We start from the raw sequence: 23,030 nt of genomic DNA, 5'->3' as shown, positions 1-23,030 counted from the left end.
AGTTTTGTTTAAGAGCATATAATTTTCTCCCCAGCAAGTTTAGTTGTCTCAAGCAAACATTCACCCAAAGGTAAAGCTGTACCCTATTTAAATGCCCAAGATTTCAGAAAAAATGTTCCCATTGATCTGCTAGCTCCATTTCACATTATGTTGGGAGCTAGATTTTGAAGAGATCATAAAGAAGCAATTTTTTTGGACTAATGTGCATTGGATGTGGATTTGTAAACAACAAAAAAGGCTCATCTTCAAAGGACACAACTGGCGTGAAATGACAGAAACCTGTTTGTGTGTGCCAGTTTACACAAGTGGTTAGATAACCAACTAGCAATTTCTATAGGTTTAACCTTTATGTGACTCCACAGTTTCAGTCAGCTTTAGCCCAGTTAACTCTTAAGTTAAAGCTGAAGTGAAGACCTACCCTGAGTGATGACGCTTAGCCTGAGTCCCATCCACACAAAAAAACCCTTAACTCAAGTAGGGTGGTGTTTTTAATTGGAAATGATTGGTCATTGGGTATAGGCTAAAGCTCAAATTAGCACAATTTGTCAGTTGCTAACTAAACCATTCTGTACTGTGGACACAGGCTAGCTCCACTTGAGTACCATTAGTCCTCCAATGCCTTCCCACAATTTTTCCCGTGTGCCCAGAAAGGACTAACAAATTTTCCCACAATTCATTGGGAAAGAATTCATAGCGCAGCTCAGCTTACTGCAGCACAAAGAACCAAAGGAAATGCCAGCAGAAGTCTTAGTGCAGCAAATAAGCAAGTGCAGTGTGGACACTGCAGCTTGAGTATTATTTTGCAGTGTAGCCACTCTAACCAGACTACCTCTAGAAAAGCAACTGGTGTGTAGATAATTTGACTTAGCTCTACAGTGAAGACATACTATTAGTCACATCCTCCAGAAAGGTCTGATCCTGGACCATTGAGGTAAATGGGAATTTTCCCAGTGACTTTAATGTGAGCAGGACTGAGTCCTATATGAAGGTTAAAAGCATTTCTAAGCTATCACTTTCCATTGTGATTAAAAGTGTATACTCCATGTAGTGACATACTGTTGCCAAGAAACCCTATACACAAAATAATCAACATGTATGTCCAGTATATTTAGAGAAACGTATATGAGAATTCCTAGATACATTTGGTATACATGCGTCGGAGGATAACAAATAGAAAAGCCACTGACCTGCCAGTGCAGGACTGTTCCCTATAGTACATTTGTTAGTGTTGCATCCACTCTAATTTTAAATGAGACAGGCAGTGCAGTTTTCACCACTTCCTATGGGGGATTACAACCTTTTAGATCTTACTATCAAGATATCTTTCCTGACATTCAACCTGAATTTGCCCTTTTCAGTTTCATTTAATTACTCCAAGTTATACCCAATTTTATTATACCAATTCTTCTCCCTCCTTCATGATTACACCATTACTAAATATTACATATTCCCACTTTAGTTTTTGCTTAGCAAACAAACATATTTCATTCCAAATCTTTCCTTTTCCTTGTAATTTTTCCATACCAAATTTTCTTGTTTAATGTCTGTCTATTAGGAAATGAAGTGTCCAAAAATGAACACTGCATTTTGGGTTAGGTCACATCAAAGCCACAAAGAAAAGGACTATTATCTACATGTGTGGTAACAGGATGTCTTCACATGTGTATTCAAAAATAGCACTGGCCTTTTTGATCTCTGTATCAGATTACACACTCATGTCTAATTTAATGTTTGCTCTTGCCTCTAGGTCTAGGTCTCTTTCAGTATTACTCTTCTAGATCTATCCCTCCCATTGAGTATCTGTGTTTCAGATTCTTTTGATAAAAAAATATTAACATGCATTTTTGAAGAACTTGTTTTTGTCTATACAGTATTTCTAATCTTTCTAGGGTCCCTTTGTATGCTTTCTCTGTCCTCCATTCTGTTTGCAATTCCTCCTAATTCAGTATCTCTGAAAAAATAGTTAATGTCCTATTTATTTCCTCATCCAGACCATCAATGAAATCCATGAACATTTTGGTGATTGGATACTACGGTGATAAACATCCTCATGAATACGAAAGACAGACAAAACAACAAGATTAAATAAAAGCATTTAACGAAAATTATTGTGGTGGATGGAGGGATGTTATACAAAAGGATCTGATTAGCTGCGGAGTTTCCAAGGAGCTGCTTCAAGACAGACTGAAATGGAGGAGGAGGACTTGAAGGGCTGACCCTATACAGATGGAACTAAGACTAGGAGAAGAAGAACTAAAATGATTATGGTAGCAAGGTTGGAGTAAATACATGAGCTAATTATTTGTTCACTGCTCCTACTACAGTAAAGGAACTTTAAAACCTGGCACTCAGTGATCTAGAATCCATTGCTGATATCACTGATTTCTGGTATGCTTTTGGATTAATTTATCTTAAAGGATGTGTTCTAGATAGAGTGGGGGTTACAAAAGTACAAGTGACTTTTTTAAGAGTCTTTCAACTATTTGTTGACACACATTGATGATTACTGAATTAACTGCTGATATAAGGCACATGTGTGCCAGCCTAATGATTAAATCACAGCACAACTACCTTTCTATCCAAGAATCCCAGGTTCAGGGACAATTCTGGGGCTCTTGGCCTTGGGTCAGGAGAGGTCATGGGAACCAAAGAAATGATGCCACAAAAGTATCATTTACTCTTGAACACTGCACTAATAATGTTCCCAGAGTGAGTGTTGTGTGTCACTGGATCCCTAACAATGAAAATGGCACCTGAATGAGTGGTGAGAAAACAAGTGTGTGTGTATGGTGGAGGGCACCCTCGCTTACATATAGTAGTATATCATGGCCTGTAGCAGAAAGATGAGTTGTGCAAAAAATAAGAATTAATAAAGGTATTAAAAATAATACCAATTTCTTAATCTAAGAAATATGAAATTCAAAAGATGTCAAATGAATTTTCATACATACTTCTAGTATTATATCTGCTGTGAGGTGATTATCAGCTTTTGATATGTCTGTGTGCTGGTCTGAGAAAATCCTTTCGAAAGCATAAAAATATGGGTGCAGGATATCGGTTCCCTTGCACTGTTTTCCCCTTAAATGAACTCCTCCAGAATGTGACCCAAATTCATATAGTATTCTGAAGTGCTAAGGCTTTCATTAGCTGTTACCTGGGAAAAACAAACATTCCCAGATATTTCTACAGTACCTTGGTACTGAAGGAAGTTGAGGCATATTGGTTATTCTACCTACATGCTCAAACAACGTTTTGATGGAAGCTTGCCCCAATTCCAATCAGTGCAGAAGGAAAGAATCACATTTAAGGGACCTTTCAAGATATTGTTGTTCATTTTTACTGTGGTAGTGGGTGTCTCAATGAGGTCAGAGCCCCATAGTCTAGGCACTCTACAATAATATATGACAGTGCCTGCCTGCTAAATCCCCATTTGGAAAGGGTACAGATCCAATATAAAACACTCTTTGCGGTGTTGAAGAATCGTGTGGATCCCTAAAATATTTAGGTTCCAAAATATTTCAGCATAGATGTTTATGTGGGACCCATTCTATAAACCTGACTGCAAAATCTGGCCCTTTGGAAGGGGTTACATATTGAGACTGAGAAAATTATTCCTCAAACTAACCCAGATAAAAGATATTTGTTCAGAAAATGTAAATCAATGTATTTCAGTTGGATTTAGGAACAGCATATGAAACTATTTTGCTCCTCCTCTTATTGATTTTCACAAATATGCATACAACATAATTTTAAAAAATCCGATTTCCAAGTGCAAAAGGATTTGCAGGTTTGAGACTACTTGTTATGCAGAAAATCAGAGGCAAATGAACAGGCAAGTGAGCAAAAGTGACTATCATCATAATATATACATTTATTACCAAAAAAGGCCTTATGTACATTGGCCAAACCGGACAGTCTCTAGGCAAAAGAATACATGGACACAAATTTGACATCAGGAATCATAACATTCAAAAACCGGTAGGAGAACACTTCAACCTCCCTGGCCACTCAGTAAAAGACGTAAGGGTGGCAATTCTGCAACAGAAAAGCTTCAAAAACAGACTCCAACGAGAAACTGCTGAGCTTGAATTAATATGCAAACTAGATACCATTAACTTGCGTTTGAATAGAGACTGGGAGTGGCTGAGTCATTACACATATTGAATCTATTTCCCCATGTTAAGTATCCTCACACCTTCTTGTCAACTGTCTAAATGGGCCTCTTGATTATCACTACAAAAGTTTTTTTCTCCTGCTGATAATAGCTCATCTTAATTAATTAGCCTCTTACAGTCTGTATGGCAACTTCCACCTTCTCTGTATGTATATGTATATATCTCTTCTTACTATATGTTCCATTCTATGCATCGATGAAGTGGGCTGTAGCCCATGAAAGCTTATGCGCTAATAAATTTGTTAGTCTCTAAGGTGCCACAAGTACTCCTGTTCTTTTTGTTTTCTTGAGCAATGTAGATCTGAACTAACCTTTAGAAAACATTTACTAGAGATGTAATCTCGTGAATAGTAACAGTAGTAGCCAAAACCAATGCTGGATAGAAAAAAGGGCTTTTTTTGCCCATTCACAAGTATTTGTCATTGTGAAATGCAGTGGTCCTGTTTGTAGAGGAGGAAAGCCAATGCACTTGACTAAAGAGGTATTGAAAAATTAATTCCTAGTCTTTATACCATTATAAATTTGTCATAAAGAAAATACAGTAACTCACTTCAATGTAACATCCTAAGAGTTATGCATCGATTCAGAAGTATCCATGTAGGAATGGATAAGTAAACAAAGATAATTTTTTTATTTCCTATATAGATTAGTTTATACAATTCTATGACAGAATTTAATTATGAAAAATAAAATATTTTAAACAAACATTATTTATTTTTATAATTAGAGTGATTTGGATTTAATTAAAGAAGCACAATCAAGAAAGTTCCCTGAAAACTGAATGTGTGTGGTTCACTCATTTTCCTACCTGTTACAACACCTTAATGGATTTGAATTCCCCTTATCTTCTCAACTATGACTTGAGTGACAACTGACTAATAGGATTACAGGCTCCATTCCAATAATACAGCTCAGCTACATGCCAGCAAAAAATGACAGCCTAAACCTGAATTACATGGCCTGGGAATCCATCCAATTATTAACTAAAGTAACTATTATTACCTAACCTAATCAAAGGAGAAGCAGCTGTTAATCTTTGGTGGCCTGCAGTGTAGTAGCAGTCAGACTGGATGAACTGTCTTTGTACTTGACTCTTCTACAGACAATAATTATGTTCTTTGTGATCAAGAAGGAAGGGCTTCCTAGCCTTTTAGAAGAGGCAGCAGATGGGGAACAATTGTTTGCATGTTCATTAACAAAATAGGGTGGATTTTAACAAGGGTTTGGCATCTGCGGTACCTCCAGAAGCACCACTTACCGAATGATACAAGAAGGTTTGGCAAGTCTGCAAATTTGAAAAGTTAGCAAGCTAACTAACCTAAAGTAGCTTAAAAGAATTTTTGATCTACCTTCTTTCATACAAAAAATCATAAAAGTTAAAAAAAAATTCTAAAAAGCATGTATGCTTATTTCCTATCACACTGCACTATATCAGTCTATACAAACAATACACAAAGAAAAAACACGTCAGTGTGTCTTCACTGCTACAACATTTAATTTCATTTAGTTATTTTACAATTCTTCATATTCTATAGCTATTTTACATTTTTGAAACCATGGCAAATAATGTACTAGAGGAGGTGAAAAACTGGACTTATTTGAACAAGCCAACAGTCAACACACAATAACATCTACACAGAAATAAACTGAACTTTAACAAATAGTACTTTTAGAATTCTGTATGCACTATTTCAGAACATTAGTGAGACCATAACTAGAACAGTGTCATCCAGCTCTGGTTCCGCACTTTAAAAAAGGATGTTAACAAACAGGAAAGGGTTCAGAAAAGGGTTACAAGAATGAGTCGAGCTCTGAAAAACCTGCCTTGCATTGAGAGATTAAAGCAGCTCAATCTATTTAGTTTATACAAGAGAAGGTTATAACAGGTGACTTCATCACAGTATCTAAATACCTAAATGGAAAGAAGGTTTCTAGCAGGAGAGGGCTCTATTTTCTAGCATGCCAAGATATAAGATCATCCAATGTCTGGAAGCTGAAGCTAGACAAATTCGGACCAGAAATAAGGCACAATTTTTTAATAGTGAGCATAATTAACAATTGGGACAACGTATTGATGGATATAGTGGATTCTCAATTATTTGAAATTTTAAATCTAAACTGGGTATTTTTCTAAAATATCTGCTCCTGATTTAACAATAAATTAGGGACTTGATGCAGGAATTACTGAGTGAAATTCTATAGCCTGTGTTATGCAGGAGATTAGACTAGATGATTATAATGATCTCTTATAGCCTTAAAAAAAATCTATGAATGAATATTCAAATCAAGAATTCACCATTCACATATTTCCTCTGTCACTGTCTTATATTATTAGTTACATAGTAAAATAGGACCAGAAATAAGTCAGTCTTTTTTATCTGAAATGTTTTGATGACAACTCTCCCATTTCTATCCCATGCAATTTTAAACCCTTTGAAAGTTTAAACTTTTTATCATCTCTTTTAAAAAAAATTAAAAACTTAAAAAAAAAGTTTTTAAACTACTGCTATGCAAAAACAAACAAACCAAAACCAAAACCAAAACCAAGCCACTGAGACTTTGGTGAATGCAGGGAAGAATCTTTCCTGATCCCCAAAAGGCTTGCTTGCTACTTTGAAATTAAAAGATTCATCATGGATAAGCCCTGCATGCACAGACCTCATATTAGCTCCAACTGAAGTTGTGTGTGTTGAAGACTTGCTGGATCTAAACCAAATACTTGTGTACACTTTGCCTTCTGTTATTGAGAGAATGCACTCAATCTGTGCAACTGAATTCTGTACTTATTAAATTGAAGCAGCAGTGGTCAGCCTATGAAAGAAGAGTTTGTTATTAATTAGTGAAATACAGTTACGCTCTGTATTAAGAAATATTTTCTTCTCTCCTATAGTTTAGTTTTTAGCAAAGATTCTATCTAAAGTGCCAGTGGCTAAGAAATACAGTTCAAAGCCTCATAAAAAAAATCCAGACTGGGGATCCCAGGCTGGCTCCTTGTCTTTTTATTTATTTATTTATTTATAAATCATCTCTGATGACTTCTTGGTCTTGAACTTTAGTGAAATCTGTGTGCTTAAGAGAAAAAAAAAAAGACGCCCATTTTCATCAGTGCTGTAGTATTAAAAGTTTATATGGTGACAATCTCTGTGGAAAGTATCCCAAAACAAATTTTTCAATGACAATTGGCATTTTTGAGCCTACTTAGTAAGGCTCTCTTTTGTAAAATCAGTATAATAATAATACTGTGATGCATGGATAGAAAAGGTTAAACATCCTGCAAAATAAATAACCCAAAGAAGACATGTGGGGAGATAATGTTTGTGTTTTTGGGTATTTAAATATGTATGAGTAGGGTGACAATGTAATCAACAGTCCCTGTCTATGCTGTATTCTGATATAATTTAAAGGAACTGTAAACACGGGATATATTGGTATTCATCTCTCTTTGAAATGTACTGCGAATGGTGGAGGAAAACGCAAATGACCATATGTTCCGTGAGGAAATCCCAGCTTGCCAAAGAGGAAATGAAATTGTATAAAAGATCCTTGGCTCCTGATTCTGTGATCTCAGGTCTGCTTAACCTTCTTCAGGGGAAGTTTGAATTGCAAGATTGAAGTCCCAGTTATGCTGGTATGCCCTGAATGTGATATTTGGACATTGGACTATTAACTATGAACTATTTCTGAAAGAACTCTTTGCACCTATGAAGCTCACAATCGCTACTATGAATATGCACCTAAATGAACTGGACTCATGTCTGTACGTATATTGATCTTTTAACCATACTCTCTCTCTTTTGTTTTTTAATAAATTTTAGTTTAATTAATAAGAATTGGTTGTAGCGTGTATTTGGGTAAGATTTGAAATATCCATTAACCTGGGAGGTAATGTGTCCGATCCTTTGGGATTGGTAGAACCTTTTCTTTTTATATGATGAAATAAGATTTACAGAAATTGTCATCATATTTGACATGGGTACCTGGATGGAGGCCTGAGGCTGCATCACTTTAAGGGAACTGTGTTGTTTGGACTTCTGAGTAACCAGTAAGGTAATAAAGAAGCTGTTTTATGCTGGCTTGGTAAATCTAGGCACTGTATTGGAATATCCACCAGCTTTATGGGGATTGTCTGTCCCATTCTTTGCAGTTTACCCTAATTGAGTGACCACAGCTGGCTCCCCACTAGGATCCCAGTCACAGTGGCATAGTCGTGCTTGGATACACATTACCACAGGTTAATTGGGTTTTTGGATCAGAACCACACGCGTGTCAAAAGTTAATTTTGATATTGGAGAGTTTAAGGGTTAAAAATAAGTTACAATGAGTGTGCAACAACCATATGAAGAACTTGACAGAAAAAGCCTGGAAGAATTGTGCTTACAGAGTGGGTTGTATTTTAAGCAAAAGGCCGCAGAGCAGGAACTGAAAAATCTGTTAGTTCTCTCAGCGAAAATGCTTGCAGTGAGAAACCAGGAGCTAGAACTTGAACAAAAGCAAAAATAGCTGATATGGAAGGATAATGGCTGTGTTCTGAACATGAACAAAAATGGCATATATTCGACTGCAGGAACTAGAAGCTAAGGCAAAAGTGGACAGACTTAAGCTCCAACTCAAGAGAATAAAGGAACAACAGAAACTGTATCATCCTGAAAAGCCAGCTCCTCTCAACAACAAAGATGGGGATAGAATCTATCCAGTTTGTAGCTATGTTGGTATGTTGTTTGACTCTAAGCAGTTGTCTGTGTGTAACCAAATTTACCCCAACACTGCCACCTTTTATGTAAATGCTTTTACTGTGAACTCAGGTGAAGGTAACCCCATAACTTGTGGAGAGAATGTAAAAGTCAATGGGAAAAGCTGTTTAGGTCAAATTACAGCTTCTAACATCACTCTTGCTAAAGCAGATCTTGTCAAAGAAGAAGTGATAATCAGGATGATAATTTTGTAGTGATAATCAGGATGGCCCATTTCAAACAGTTGACAAGAAGGTGTGAGTAACAGTAGGGGAAAAATTAGCATGGGGAAATAGTTTTTAGTTTGTGTAATAACCCGGCCACTCCTAGTCTTTCTTCAAGCCTAATTTAATGGTGTCCAGTTTGCAGATTAATTCCAGTTCTGCAGTTTCTCGTTGAAGTCTGTTTTTGAAGTTTTTTGTTGAAGAATTGTGACTTTTAGGTCTGTAATTGAGTGTCCAAGGATGTTGAAGTGTTCTCCGACTGGTTTTTGAATGTTATAATTCTTGACGTCTGATTTATGGTCCATTTATTTTTTTGCATAGAGACTGTCCGGTTTGTTATTTTTAGTCTCTAAGGTGTCACAAGTACTCCTCTTTTTGCTGATACAGACTAAGATGGCTACCAATGTAGAAGGGGTTCATACTCACTGTATGGGCTCTCCAGTTCTTGCCCTTGTGCAGCAGAAGCTGTAGCAACCAAAACATTTCTTTTCGCTACAGAATCTCCTGTTGCATTAACTGCAAATTTGCATACCAAATACAAAGTTACAAGGAAAATGACAAAGAAGGGGATTTGGATTAATTTCACTTTTGATACATTAAGCATTTGCAGCAATAAAAATGGAACTACAGGTATTTTTCTCCTGAATGCGAACTAAAGACAATGAAGTGGTGGCTTTTTGTTTTTCTTTCTGAAGGTGCACTCTGACTACCAGAGAACTCAATCAGGTACTTTGACACCAAGTCATTGTAGGAAGCAACTGAAGTTCAGCAAAGTTAGCATGCACAGGAGTGACAGATTTTCTGTGAGTTGTGTGGCTGTGTGAAAATGAGCCCTAATATTAGGACTACAATTCTTCTAAGACAATTGGTTCCTATGCCTATGGTTCTAGCACAATGGTATTAATGAATTTAATTTCTTCCTAGGCTTGTTCTGTATCTTATTCCTTCTCCCCTTTCAATCTTCTGCTCATATTGTGTGTCAAACCTCAGTTTAAAAAAGGGGAAAATGACTACAGTCTTCCCTTTCCCCACAAGTTCTGCAGGTTTTTCTGGTTTCTTCAATCAAACCTGAGTCAGGGAGACATTCTATTAACACCTCTGCTAATACTCTGTCTGAGGACAACCCTGGGTTATCCTTCAAAAAACACAAATCTGCTTGTGAGCACTGAAGAATCAGTGCAAGCTGTTAACCAGTCAGGTAAGTTATTCTAATGAATACCACCCACACAGCCCCCTGCCCTCCCTTTATGCTATTTGCCAAAATTGGAAAATGCCAACCTCTCCTGTAAACATAGGACAACATGTATTTGTAGGTGCTACATGTGAATGCTCTGGGCGCTGGAGCACCTGTGTCATCTAATTCCAGCATGCACAAAAGCTTCCCACCTAGTTACAAACAACAGAGTATCTAATTGCAAGGTTAACTCTGGGCCAAATTCTTCCCTGCTGTCCTGTTCTACCACATGGGGAATCCATCTAGGGGAGTAGGATGGTGTGACTGCTGCCTGGCCTCTCCTGGGGCTTCCATCAGACAAGGCAGATTTAACAACTTTTGGGGGTTTGATAGGAACCCCACTGGCAGAAACGTACAAGGGAATATATTAAGCACATCACTAGCTGCTCTTGTCCCATAGCAGCACCACGCACTTTTTGGAGTGTGCTTGTTGACTGCTGGACCTTTGGCAGATTGTTAAGTTCCAGGCCTCTAGCATCACTTTAACCCTATACAGTAGACTGCCCACCAAAGGCAGGCTGTCTGCCATTGGATGGTATGGATGAATTTGGCCCACTAAATCTAATAGAACCAATCCAAAGCAACTGGAAAATGTAGTACAGAGAGAGTGTGGCTAGTATTTGAAGCACTGGATGGCAGACAAGAACTCTTGAATTCTAAACGTGGCTCTGAATGGACTCCTTCGGCGGCTGGGGGTACTCTACTGTGACCTCTGACACACCTGACCTTAGTTTTTCCCCAACTACAAAATGAAGATGGTAATTAAAGGCTGCTGTGTAGATTATTTAGATGACATTGTGAAGTACATTGAACATGAAAACATTACATACAGGGCACGTGCTAAGTATTATTATAATTTTTGGTGGTAACAAATGAGGGATGTAATTCTTAAAATATTTTTGCTAAGAAAACATCTGTGTCAAGACACACCAGCTGAACAACATGAAGGAAAAACTTCAGTCCACAAAAGCACAGAATAATTTAACCTCAGTTATCTTCTGACACTGCCATGCTCTGTAGAGGGTCACAGGCATCTGGTCATTAGTGAAACATGCCTGTCCAAGTCACTTTTTACACCAAAACAAACCAGTGCAAGGCCCTCTAGACGAGAGGTTTGTACAGATGCAATTCCATCAGTACAAAAAATACACTGGCGGCAAGGCCAAAGCACAAGAAAGCAGAATACTAAGGAACTCAATAAACTTGTAATTATTTTACCCTGATTATACAGGATCATTTGTATAATCTTCTACATAAGTGCCTGTTTTTGAGAAAAATGTTGGAGACATTGGAGTGTCAGTTTTAAACCGTCTTTTAGAGAAGGAATATTAGATACAGTGGGAAAATGCCACAAAAACAGAGCATCTTCTTGTTTCTAAATTCATTTTGAGAAAAGGCTAATTCAAAGGTTATTGAAATCGTGGGCACAAGCATTACCAATAATCTAAAGCATTATTACAGGGAGAGTCATGTTTATATCACTACTGGTCATTTGGATCACTGGTAGATACAATAATTACGGTACAATGAAAAATATTCCAGCCTCTCATATTCCGCTGGACCTGTGCACATCCTCCAAACCAGGCATTACAAGGAATATGCAGCATTGGCACTAACTGTTTTGAAAAAGATAAATCTGCCAATTCATCTGCTCCAAGACATACAGCATTAATTTTTAATGGCATTTACTCCTATCTCTGTGGGCCCTGGCTCTGGCACTGTTTTGTGCTGTTTGCTTGTACTGCTCAAAGGTGAGGTGAAATACTTTTTAACGACAAAAACAAAAGTCCAAAAATCCAGTCTGAGATCTCAAATCAGTAAGAACCTGGTCCAAAGTTTTCCATTGACTTCAATGGGCTTTAGACCACGCTCTAACAGAATGTGTGTATAGTTTTAAAAATTATATATAAATGTAGTTTAAAATAAAATTAGTATCAATTTCTCCATCGCCTACCTGCCTGACCAAGACCTAAGTTTAAGCTCTCAAGTTTCTGTGGTTCCCTAAGCATAACTAAAGACTCGGCTAATGCTAGCAACAAAAGCAGTATACAGATACAACTCTCTATGCTGTTTTAACAGTTAGTGATATCATTAGCCCTTGCAGGAGAAACAGAGAAACCCAATGGCCTAAACTGAGGTCTTGATAGGTAAAAAGATTTTTTGGTTACCTTTAAAATACATTCATTTGTAAGTTTTAAGACTACACATCTGTTTAATAATTCTGGATCACAGTTTTAAATTATTTAAAAAACCGATTTCAGCTCACCTATAAATCTATTTAATGACTTCCTATGTGATTGTTACAGTATCAAAACTATACAAACTTAGCAGTGTTGCTTAAAGTTGAACCCAAAGGCCTGATATGTTGCACTATGTCCTAAAATGTGGACCACAGATGCCCTCATCCTACAAACTTCAGGGTAAAGAAAAGGCCAGTCAACTGCAGGTTTTTATCGCTGGTGAACTCAAGCAAGATATTACTGTATGCCTATCAAGGAAGACACACAAATAGCTTAATATAATTATTGAGGGCATTTACCTTGCTGTAAAATTGAGGTATATTGATGTGCAGCCATTAGGTTGTTGACATTTTGTCAGTGAGGTCATTGGCATCAGCGCCTACATTTTATGGTGATTGATGACAAACAAATAGACATTGCAGATTAAGGATTCCCTGTATTAACGCCACAAAATTCCAAATTAGTGGCAGGATAAATATTATTTGCTAAAACATCAGCTCAAATAGGGGACTCCAAATGATCAGAATTCCAAGTTTGTGATGCTTGACGAGTTTCATGGAAGAACAAAAACGTCATGCATACATTATGGCAAGCACAAGTTTAGAAAGACACTGGCATCTTGTTGCAACTATAAGGTCCAGTCTAGCAGCCCTTACGCTTGTGAGCTGGGCCTGCAGGATTGGGCCCTCAGTTTCTATCCTCAACCCTCTGGACTAGCTACTTGGGGAGTCTAAAGAGGTTGTGTGATCTGGTCATTGCAGCAAAGAACAGGAAGATCAAGGTTCAAATTACAGCTGAGCCATTCACTCACTATGTGACCTTGCACAAATACTTGATCTGTATCTGAGTCAGTCAGCACAGCTGTAAAATTGGCCTATAAGCATTAAAAAAACCAGTAAAAGCTGCATGCTGCATCTGAACTGAGCTGTACACAGATTATTTTAAAAATTCAGCAGCGATAACATGATGTACTTATCTAAAGTTTCCACTTCTTGATGAAGTCATAATGAAAACATAATTTGAACAGAAGAGGGCTGCTATTACAGTCATGAAAAATTACAGTTATTGGGTACAGACTGGGTAGGCAGATTCTCCAGTCCTCCTAGAAGAGCAGCGCTCAGGCACAGCTAAGAGTGGTTGTCTGCAAGAAACTGCTGAGTTTCCCGATCCTTAGACATCTGATCCCAATGTAAGTTAAAGCTGCTGGACAGCAGTTTTAATTTATGACATGTCAGCAGAGATTTGGGTGTAGCACTGCTGTGCCATGCTCCGCCCATCCCACTCATGTCTGAGCCCTAGAAGGTACTACATGCCCCCTCCTGTGCACGGGGAATTTTCCCCTGGTCATCTCTGGCTGCTTTAAAGCCACTTTGTACCACTTATGCAGAGCAAAGTAGCCTTACTGGAGCAAAGGATCAAGCCCAGGATTCTTACAGTATTTTCTTAATGTCTTTATTAAATTCAATTATTTTTAGTGCCTTTGTTAAATCTTGATTTTGCAACTGAAATTGATATTTTTCTATGCTTCCAGTATGGACCAAAGAATCTGATATGGTCTACACCATATACATGACCCGCAGCTTCTGAAGCTGGTATGAGTCATAATCCTGGAGACGGAGGGACGTGATAGCAAACTGCAGGAAGACAGATGCTTTTGGACTACTGTGAAGGGTCCTCTAGGCCCCAGAAGGAAACTGAATGCACTTGTTGAGAGATTTGTCCTGATGATCCCAAGCTGATAATATGAAGACTTGAAGAGGTCAGATGTGAAGCACCGCCATCCAGACGGTGACTACTGCTGATACCATCAAGCCCAGAAGATAAAGAGTTTGTCTGACTTAGATGCTCAGAGGGTGGCAATCACTATTACTGTGATCTTGGTAAACACCTTGGGGGCAGAAGGGCCAAAAGCAGGGCCAGATAGTAGAAAAAACAAAGGAATCTGTGAAGTGTTGAGTGAATATGAAGGTACGCATCCTTGAGATCCACTGAGAGGTAGAGTAAGTTACTTAGTGAGCACTCCTGGATCAGAATGGCAAGCACTTCTTCCTAAATTTGGCTTTCCTTATTCAAGGGCAGAGGAGAAACAGATACAATTTAGGCTGAACACCCACAAGCCTCTATGACACCATGACATAATATGAGTAGGCTTCTAAGTTTCTGTACAATGGAGGCATGGGTAAATTACTCTAATGTTGAACAAGCTGTAGATCCTTTGCAGGAGAGCTAGCTCCTTTTAAGCTGTGAATGGAGAAAAGAAAGTATGCTGTAAACAGGAGAAACAGGGAAATTCTACTGAATAACCTCAGCTGGCAATTCCAAGGTATGTATGTCCATCGTGGAAACGGTCCACACAATAAGGATAAACTTCAACCTTTCTATAAGACATACTGATCTGGACTGGCAACCCTTTGATGAAAATTGGGGCTCTTTGAGGGAGAGGAGAGGAGGATTTCTGTGTAGTTGTCTGGCATAAGGAGAAGTGCCTTCTGGTTTAAGAAGAACATAAGGAATAAAAAGGTATGTTGTAACTCCTACAGCTTTTGTGGGTGAAATTTTTCTTCTTTTCCCAAGTGGGAAACAGAAGGATGCTCAGGTCAGTTGTATCCCTGATGGCCTTATCTACGCTCCCTAATGGAAAGTTAAGAGTTCACTAAATGGTGCCCAGGTTACATGGGTCTGGAAATGGAGTCTGTGTTCTAGTGTAGAATCAAATGTTGTCTCTCACCACAGTGGAACAAAGGAGAGAATGAAAAGAAAAATAGATTATATCTAGGGTGCTACCAATTTTATGGCCGTGAAAAACGTGTCATGGACCATGAAATAAGCCCTTCCCTGTGAAATCTGATCTCCCCCTTGCTGCTGGGAGTGCCCCAGACCAGGGGCTCCTAGCTGCAAGTCCCGGCTAGGCTGGGGAGGGAGAGGATTTGTCTGCCACAGCTGCTCTTGCTTTCAGGGGGAGATCATACCCACCTTGGAGTGCCTTCCCCTGCTGAAGGAAGCTCCAGCCCTGGAGGTTCCTGCAGCTGGAGGAGGCTTGTGGATGTGGGTCCAATCTCCCTCTGCTTCTGAAAGTGCCCCAGCCAGGGAGCTCCCAGCTGTGAGTCCCTGCTGGGCTGGGGAGGGATATGACTTGTCCTTCCCTTGCATGGCAGCTCGGGAGGGTGGGAGGGAGGAGGGGGAAGGAGAGATCAGACCCACTTCCAGTTACCTTTTGGGTTGGGACCTCCACGGTTACAACACCGCGAAATTTCAGATGAGAAGAGCTGAAAACATGAAACTGACCAATTAAAAAACCCTCTGGCCATGCAATTGATCAAAATGGACCATGAATTTGGTAGGGCCCTAATTATATCATAACAGAAATGCTACACAAAAGACAGGGGAAACAGGAGACTTATGAGACAATTACACAGGGTTGGGTGTAGTTATATTGAGCCTTGACAAAGCCTCAGGTTTAGCATACATATAAGACAGATATTTCACAAGGAATTACACATTTCTTGGCACCTACACATGAGAGGAATGAGTCATAATAGCACTTGAGTGATTGACCCTTATCTTTGTCCACTACAGCAGCCAGAGTGGCAGTCCTCTTGATGTGAATAAATACTTTCTGCCACTGTAAATATAGAGCATTTTTCTGTTTCGGATTTTGTATAATTTGTGACAGCTGTGATTAGTAGAGCTCTTCTAAATCCATCATCTTCTCAAGGGATTATGAAACTGTAGATGAAGTTCTCCTTTTGCTTTTCATATTTTATGTGGTCCATCTTGAGGACAACTGCTTGAATAGATTTGTGATTTGAGATGTCTACAGTGGTTTGTACTCGCTCTATAAGACTATCCTGTTCCTCTGAGTCAAACAGTCTATCCTTTTTGAATCTCAAGAAATGGAAAAGGAGCAGGAGATGGTACAGAGTTCTCCTCCTCTGGAAGATGAGGAGGCATTGGATTTCCCATGCTTCCTACTTTTTTTTTTTTTAAAAAAAACCTTGAATGCTTTTTCTTGGCCTTCCTTTTGTTACAGAGAACAGAGAATTTGCACGGGAATGCCTCCAAACTCAACGTGTAATGAAATATTTCTTATTCACCAAAAACATGTTTAGGGGCCAAGAGTTCACAGGGGCCTCAATATCACTTTCATTGTGTACTCAAATATCTGCTTGCATACACCTCTACCCCGATATAACGTGATCCAATATAACACGAATTTGGCTATAACGAGGTAAAGCAAAAATGGTTTTCTGTCTCGTCTGCAACATTGTTTCTCGAACTGGGAGTTATGACTCGGTTATGTGGGGGGTCGCGAGCCCCAACCCCAGCACACGGCTGCAAGTTGCGAGCCCCGACCCCTGCGCCGGGCTGTGAGCCCCGATTGCGACGCATGGCTGCGAGCCCCGACCCCTATGTGCAGCTGCGGGGCTACGAGCCCCGACCCTGGCGCACGGCTGTGAGCTCCGACACTGAGCTGTGAGCCCAGACACTGAACTGTGAGCCCTGACCCCGACAGGGATGCGCAGCTGTGAGCCCCGACCCCGGTGCACAGCTGCGAGCCCCGAACCGTGAGCCCTGACCCTGACAGGGAAGCGTGGCTGCAAGCCCCGACCCCAGGCTTGATGTGAAGGACATCATCAGATGCGCCCTTTCTAAAACAACACCAAGAATAAAACTTCTTGTGTCAAATACTGTATTAATAAAGGAAATGCTCAAGGCCAAAGCAAGTTCGATATAACGCGGTTTCACCTATAATGTGGTAAGATTTTTTGGCTCCCAAGGACTGCTTTATATCGGGGTAGAGGTGTACTTTTCAAACACTAAGGCTTGCAGGCTTGATTTTTAATGGTCAAAAAAATGCACTTACTAGTGTCTGTGCATGACTATATGGGGTTAATTGTTTGAAAATTTGGTTCTATATGTCCAAAAATAAATTTTAGAAATTATACCAAGATATTATTAGGAAAATATGACCGTTGCATAATTGCTCTTTAACTAATGGTTAATGGTGATTATCTATGTGTCTAAGTTTTTATGTTGTGCCCATTATCGTGGTATTTGAGAACCTTATGTAAATAATCATAGTATTTCCACTTTGTTAAACATTTGACACTTTTAATGGTGTTACTTGTGTCAGTGGGGTAAAATTTTTACATTTCTGACAACCTCCCATCCTTTTGGCAATACTACCATCACAAAAATGAAAGAGCCTTGAGATAAGGTAAGCACCAATACAGATTTGCATGGCTCTCTCATTTATTAAACAGATATTGTCCCCGTGAAACTCTCAAAACATGGCAGAACAAAATCCTCAACATATACTTTAGGTAACATGCAATAATATCAGTTTGCAAGCCTTATGTCTCAGCAGCAATCTGTCCTGATAAACAGGGTTGAAATCAGCGAAGTTGCTCTGTTTTTACACTCATGTACCTTAGCGAAGAATTTGGTCTACTGTGATATATTTCACAGTTCTTGTAATAACAATGGGGTCTGTTCCCTCCTTTATATAAATACATTATGCCATCACAGTTAGCAAGCCGCATTCTGCTCTCAGCTACCCTCCTAATGAAGTCAATGGGAGAGATATCCAAATAACAGAGCAGAAATAGGCCCAGTAATGGTTACTATACATTAGCACATTCAGAAAAGATTAAACTCCTGTGAAATTATCATAAGCCACACCACCATTATATTATTTCTAAGAAATATGGAGCATTAATGGGTTTGATTCCAAGTGTACTTTTCAAAATGATGATACTTTTCAACTCAGTAAAGAACCACATTTCACTGAACTAGACTAGAGAGGATTGTTAACTTGCACTCTGTACTCCTCAGGCACTGGAATACGTCTTTATTTGGTACTCTTTCTTCCTACAGTCATGATCATGTTATCATATTACTTCAAGCCTGTGAGTGGCACTGCTTGACAGCTAGTGAACATTTTGCAAATAAAGAGTAGTTTTAAAGTTTTTCAGCTGGACTTTCTAAGAATTATCAACACACAATAGAACAGGAAGCTCTGCCTTAGCTGTTCTTATGTTAAAGACAATCTGAAAGTCCACCATTAATTCTTTTTTTCCCTTACATGCATCACTTCATCTCATTGCACCATACAGGCAGCCTAATTAAATTTGCATGACAATATGAGCTTTTAGAATGTATTCATCAGTCTCATTAATCGGTATGTTTTATAAATTGTATTATAAACTGTGCCTTTTAAAAATCTGATACTCAGATGTTTGATCCCAAGGAGCCATGACACATCTTCCTGTTTTGAATGAGGTTTAGTCTTTTATGCAAGTATGCTACAGCACCAGAAATATTTTTTTAACTGTTCAGAGATACCAGAGAACTTACTTGACACTCTCCTACTCTAAACATCTGATATATTTAACTAAAGAAAAGACTTAATCTTGATATGAACCAAGACTTTCATTATGTAGTGACTGCAAAAGGTATGGATATATTGTTAGTTTTCATTAAAACTAGGAAACTCATGAAACTTAGAGCAGCTATTTGAAGTGCATCACAAAGATTTCTGGTTAACATGAAGCACAAAGTAGCATCTATAGATATGATATATCAAAATAGCAAAAAATAAAACCCCCAAAACATCCATCTAAACATTATCTTTTAAACATTTTGCCACCAGATAAATGTCTCGAGCATAACAATCACGCATGTCTTTCTGGCTATCCACCACACGTTTTTTTTTTTTTTGTTTTTTTTTTACAGCTTGCATGACACAGACCCTTGACTATGCATGCTTAACTTCATGCATGCAGGTCATCCCATTGACTTCAATTCAAACACTAAAGTGCATAAAGGTTAGTGTTCTACAGTGTATAAAGTTTAGTACATGGCAGGATCCTGGTCTGTATAATTTACGTGTATATATGTCCTGTGTATCAAAAAGGATATTTCCACCAATGCAGGTACCTCAATAGGAAAATATCTGTGTAACTTTTAAGTACATTTGCAGTTTAGCACAAAGAATAGCCCTTATGCTACAAAGACTTATGCATGTGACTATTCCCACTGAAGTCAATAAGAGTGCAAAAAGTCATGTGCATAAAGCTAACCAGGATTGGCACCTGTGTCAAATATAAAAACACAACAGTATTTTAATATATAATCATTTACACACAATAATTTCTGTTTTAAATGTATCAGGCTTAATTCTAAAAACAAAATACCTTCTCAGAATTAAATAATTTATTTAAAATTATCATAATTATAATCAACGTTAAGTGAATGAAAATGATGTGTATGCATTTTCCCCTTTGAAAACAAAATTGTATGTTTGTGAACAGCAGTTCTATCACTTTTAAGGATTCAAAGTACAATATTTGTGCAGTGTTTCTGCTAGTACTGTCCTCTAGTGGAGAAATGAGAGATTTAAAAATGAAGCAAAACAAAAACAATCCCCCTGCCCCCAACCCAGGCTACAGCAGAGAATCAAAATTTCAAGGATATAAAGCATGAGAATGATTATCTATCACAGCGATTTTCAAACTGTGGGTCGGGACCCCAAAGTGGGTCGCAACCCTGTTTTAATGGGGTCACCAGGGTTGGCTTAGACTTGCTGGGACCCAGGGCCAAAGCCAAAGCCTGAGGCCTTCTGCCCTGGGCAGCAGGGCTCAGGTTACAGGCCACCTGTCTGGGGCTGACACCCTTAGGCTTTGGCTTTGGTCACCCCATGTGGGGTGGTGGGGCTCAGGCTTTGGCCCACCCAGGGCTCGGGTGGGCTCAGGCTTCAGTCCCCACTCCTGGTGTCATGTAGTAATTTTTGTTGTCAGAAACGGGTCACGGTGCAATGAAGTTTGAGAACCTCTGCTCTATCACAAAGATACCTATTGGATTTTGCTTTTCTATTGAACTTTTACATGACTATATCATGTTTTTTAAATTGTAGTCAGGTAGAGAAAGAGAAATAATGGCACAGTAAAATATAATAGCTCAGCTAACTGTTATTAGCATACATTTCCATGTCTTTGTGCCATCTCTAATAGCTTTTTGCTAAATCAATCTTGTAACCTGCACTCTTTAGGCAGAGGTTTACTAACAAACACTGTATACACAATAGAGATCTCAGGTGCCATCAGCTCCAGTACTCTGAAATCCCGATTCTAATAGGTATGGCTGTACATTATGGGACAGACTGTGATGGGATGCTGTATAGGTATGGAGGGGAGAGGTGGCGAATGGTTCAGGAACCTCCAGCACACATACATATGTATGCACATATACAAACTCAGAGGGTAAATCCTTCTGGCTTTATTGTGCAGCTGCCAACGGTCCAATATTCAGTATGGTTGTGCTGCTTAGGGAGGCTGGAAACAAAGGAGGCTTTTCAGGTCCAAGCATGGCATGGAGTGGAGCATTCTTTGTGACAGTTGGAAGGTGGGATCGGGGAATGGGCGTGGTGTGGCCAGTGTGTCTGTGATCTGGGCAAATCCACTAGACCAATCGTTATCAATCTTTTCCATATTGGGACCCTGCTGAGGACCCCTCTCATTTAACAACATGGGAAGGGAAGGCTGGTTGTGATCTGCTGATGTGGTTGTCATTTTTTTGAGGATTGCAACCCCCAGGTTAATAACTCACACACTAGACAAATCGCATGTGGGGATGGGGTTGGGGCCATAGATGCTATCACATCTCATTGGCTAGTGACTGTGGCTTGGCTGCACAGTTGCTCTGCTATTGAATGGGGAAAAAGTATTCCATTCTTGACCCCCCTCAACAAACCCATCTGTTGCCCTCACCCTCAGGCAAAGGTCAAATAAAATAATTTTGTAAGGTGAACCAGAATTTAATTCAGGACGTTGTGAATTTGACCATCTTGAAAAGTGGCTTCTCTGCACTTCTGAAAAGGTTATGCATTAGCTTCAGTAGCTAATACCATTGCACCTTTGGGGGATGTCCTATACAATCTTCTCTTTGATGGTTTCAGAGCCACAAACACCAGGGGACAGATCTTCTGTCTTGGATGAACTGTGTTCAGTGCAAGACAGAAGAGGGGAGATGGTGGAGAAGAGGGCTTTCTGCCACTTTTAGTTCTCTGATCCTAGAGCTAACTGGGGACTAGTCTGGCCTCTGGTGTAACTTAGGTATATCTGGCAGACCAAGGTTCCAAGCAGCCATTCTGGCAGGTGTGGATCACCAGAGTGCATCCCTCTGGCCATGCCCTCTGGAACGGTGTGTTGGGGCTGGGAGACAGTTGTCAGAGTTGGTATAGGAGTTCCTTGCCATTTCAACAGTCCTCTGCTATGGGAATCCCAACATAGATGTTTATCCCAGCTTTACAGCCTCTTTGAACTATCAGAGCCAAATGTGACTAATTCCCAATAGTACTCCCTTATACTCTTATAACAGTTATAGTATATAACGTTTGTCTCTTCAAGCTCTTTAGAAACATTAATTCTAAGCACTACAAATGGATTAAAGTCTAATATATACTAAAAAGATTTATTCCATTTAATGCTAGTTTTGTTCTGTATCTTACTTTTGCCACAGATTAATTTAACGAATAAGTATCTCATCAGTTTTTAATTTTACACTATTGCTTTTTGTTTCTTGTCACCTCTGTGGCTGGGTCCATGTCAACAGAAAGCAAGTTTTCAGTGAAATCTATAAGCAGGCAACCTGGTGAACCCACTAGAAACTGTTCTATTAATCGTCACACTAGAACTGGTCACTATACAGAACAGGCCTGACAGTCTGTAGATTAAAATGTAAATACTGGATCTGACGCTGTACTGTTGAGGCCAATCATTTCTGACAGTCTCTGCAATGTGATAAACACCGTCTGTCTACAGTCCCCCTGTATTTGAAAGTTACGACAAACATTTGACTGGAATGTAAATAACTGACATCATGACTGGTGCAGCAATGGGCTGCAAATTTATCTAAAAATCAAGAAAATAAAAATGGTGTTTGACACTATATAAATCATTAGTTGCCACTGGGGGAGTACTTTTTAGAGGTCATAAATGTGCATCAGTCTTGAAAGGTAGTAGTGTAAAAGTGAAAAGTGTAGGCACTTAATATACAGATTCAAACAGTTCTGAAATTGAAAAAAATAAACATTACTAAGGGAATATTTCTTCTTCTCTGAAATCTGCTTCCTATATGGAGAAAGACATTAAACAGTACAAAATTATTTTCTTCTTAAGTTTAGTAGGGTAATTGAAAAATAGGTAACTGGAATTTTTTGATGCAGTTCTTATTAATGATGTACAAAGAAGAAATAAATATGGACTAAGTGGTTATATCATCCTCAAGTTTTAATATCAACTTTAATATGGAACTATATGTATAATTATTATTGAATAGTAGTATTTTGGTAATCCCTAGAAACGTCAACTGACGTCAGGGCCCCATAGTGTTAGGCAACGTGCAAACACACAGTAAGAAAATATCTCC

The 23,030-nt window shown here is 38.9% G+C and overlaps 1 protein-coding gene across 4 annotated transcripts in view; it reads right to left on the bottom strand.

Annotated features, from left to right (window-relative positions):
* Nucleotides 1-23,030, bottom strand: part of SCAPER (S-phase cyclin A associated protein in the ER) — a 348,781-nt gene that overhangs the window by 105,077 nt on the left and 220,674 nt on the right. The gene's annotated exons all lie outside the window — the stretch shown is intronic.

Source organism: Lepidochelys olivacea (assembly GCF_965140295.1).
Source record: "Lepidochelys olivacea isolate rLepOli2 genome assembly, chromosome: 10".
Classification (NCBI taxonomy): domain Eukaryota; kingdom Metazoa; phylum Chordata; order Testudines; family Cheloniidae; genus Lepidochelys; species Lepidochelys olivacea.
The sequence above is the reverse complement of the archived record's forward strand: the minus strand, read 5'-3'. Positions and strand labels throughout refer to the sequence as shown.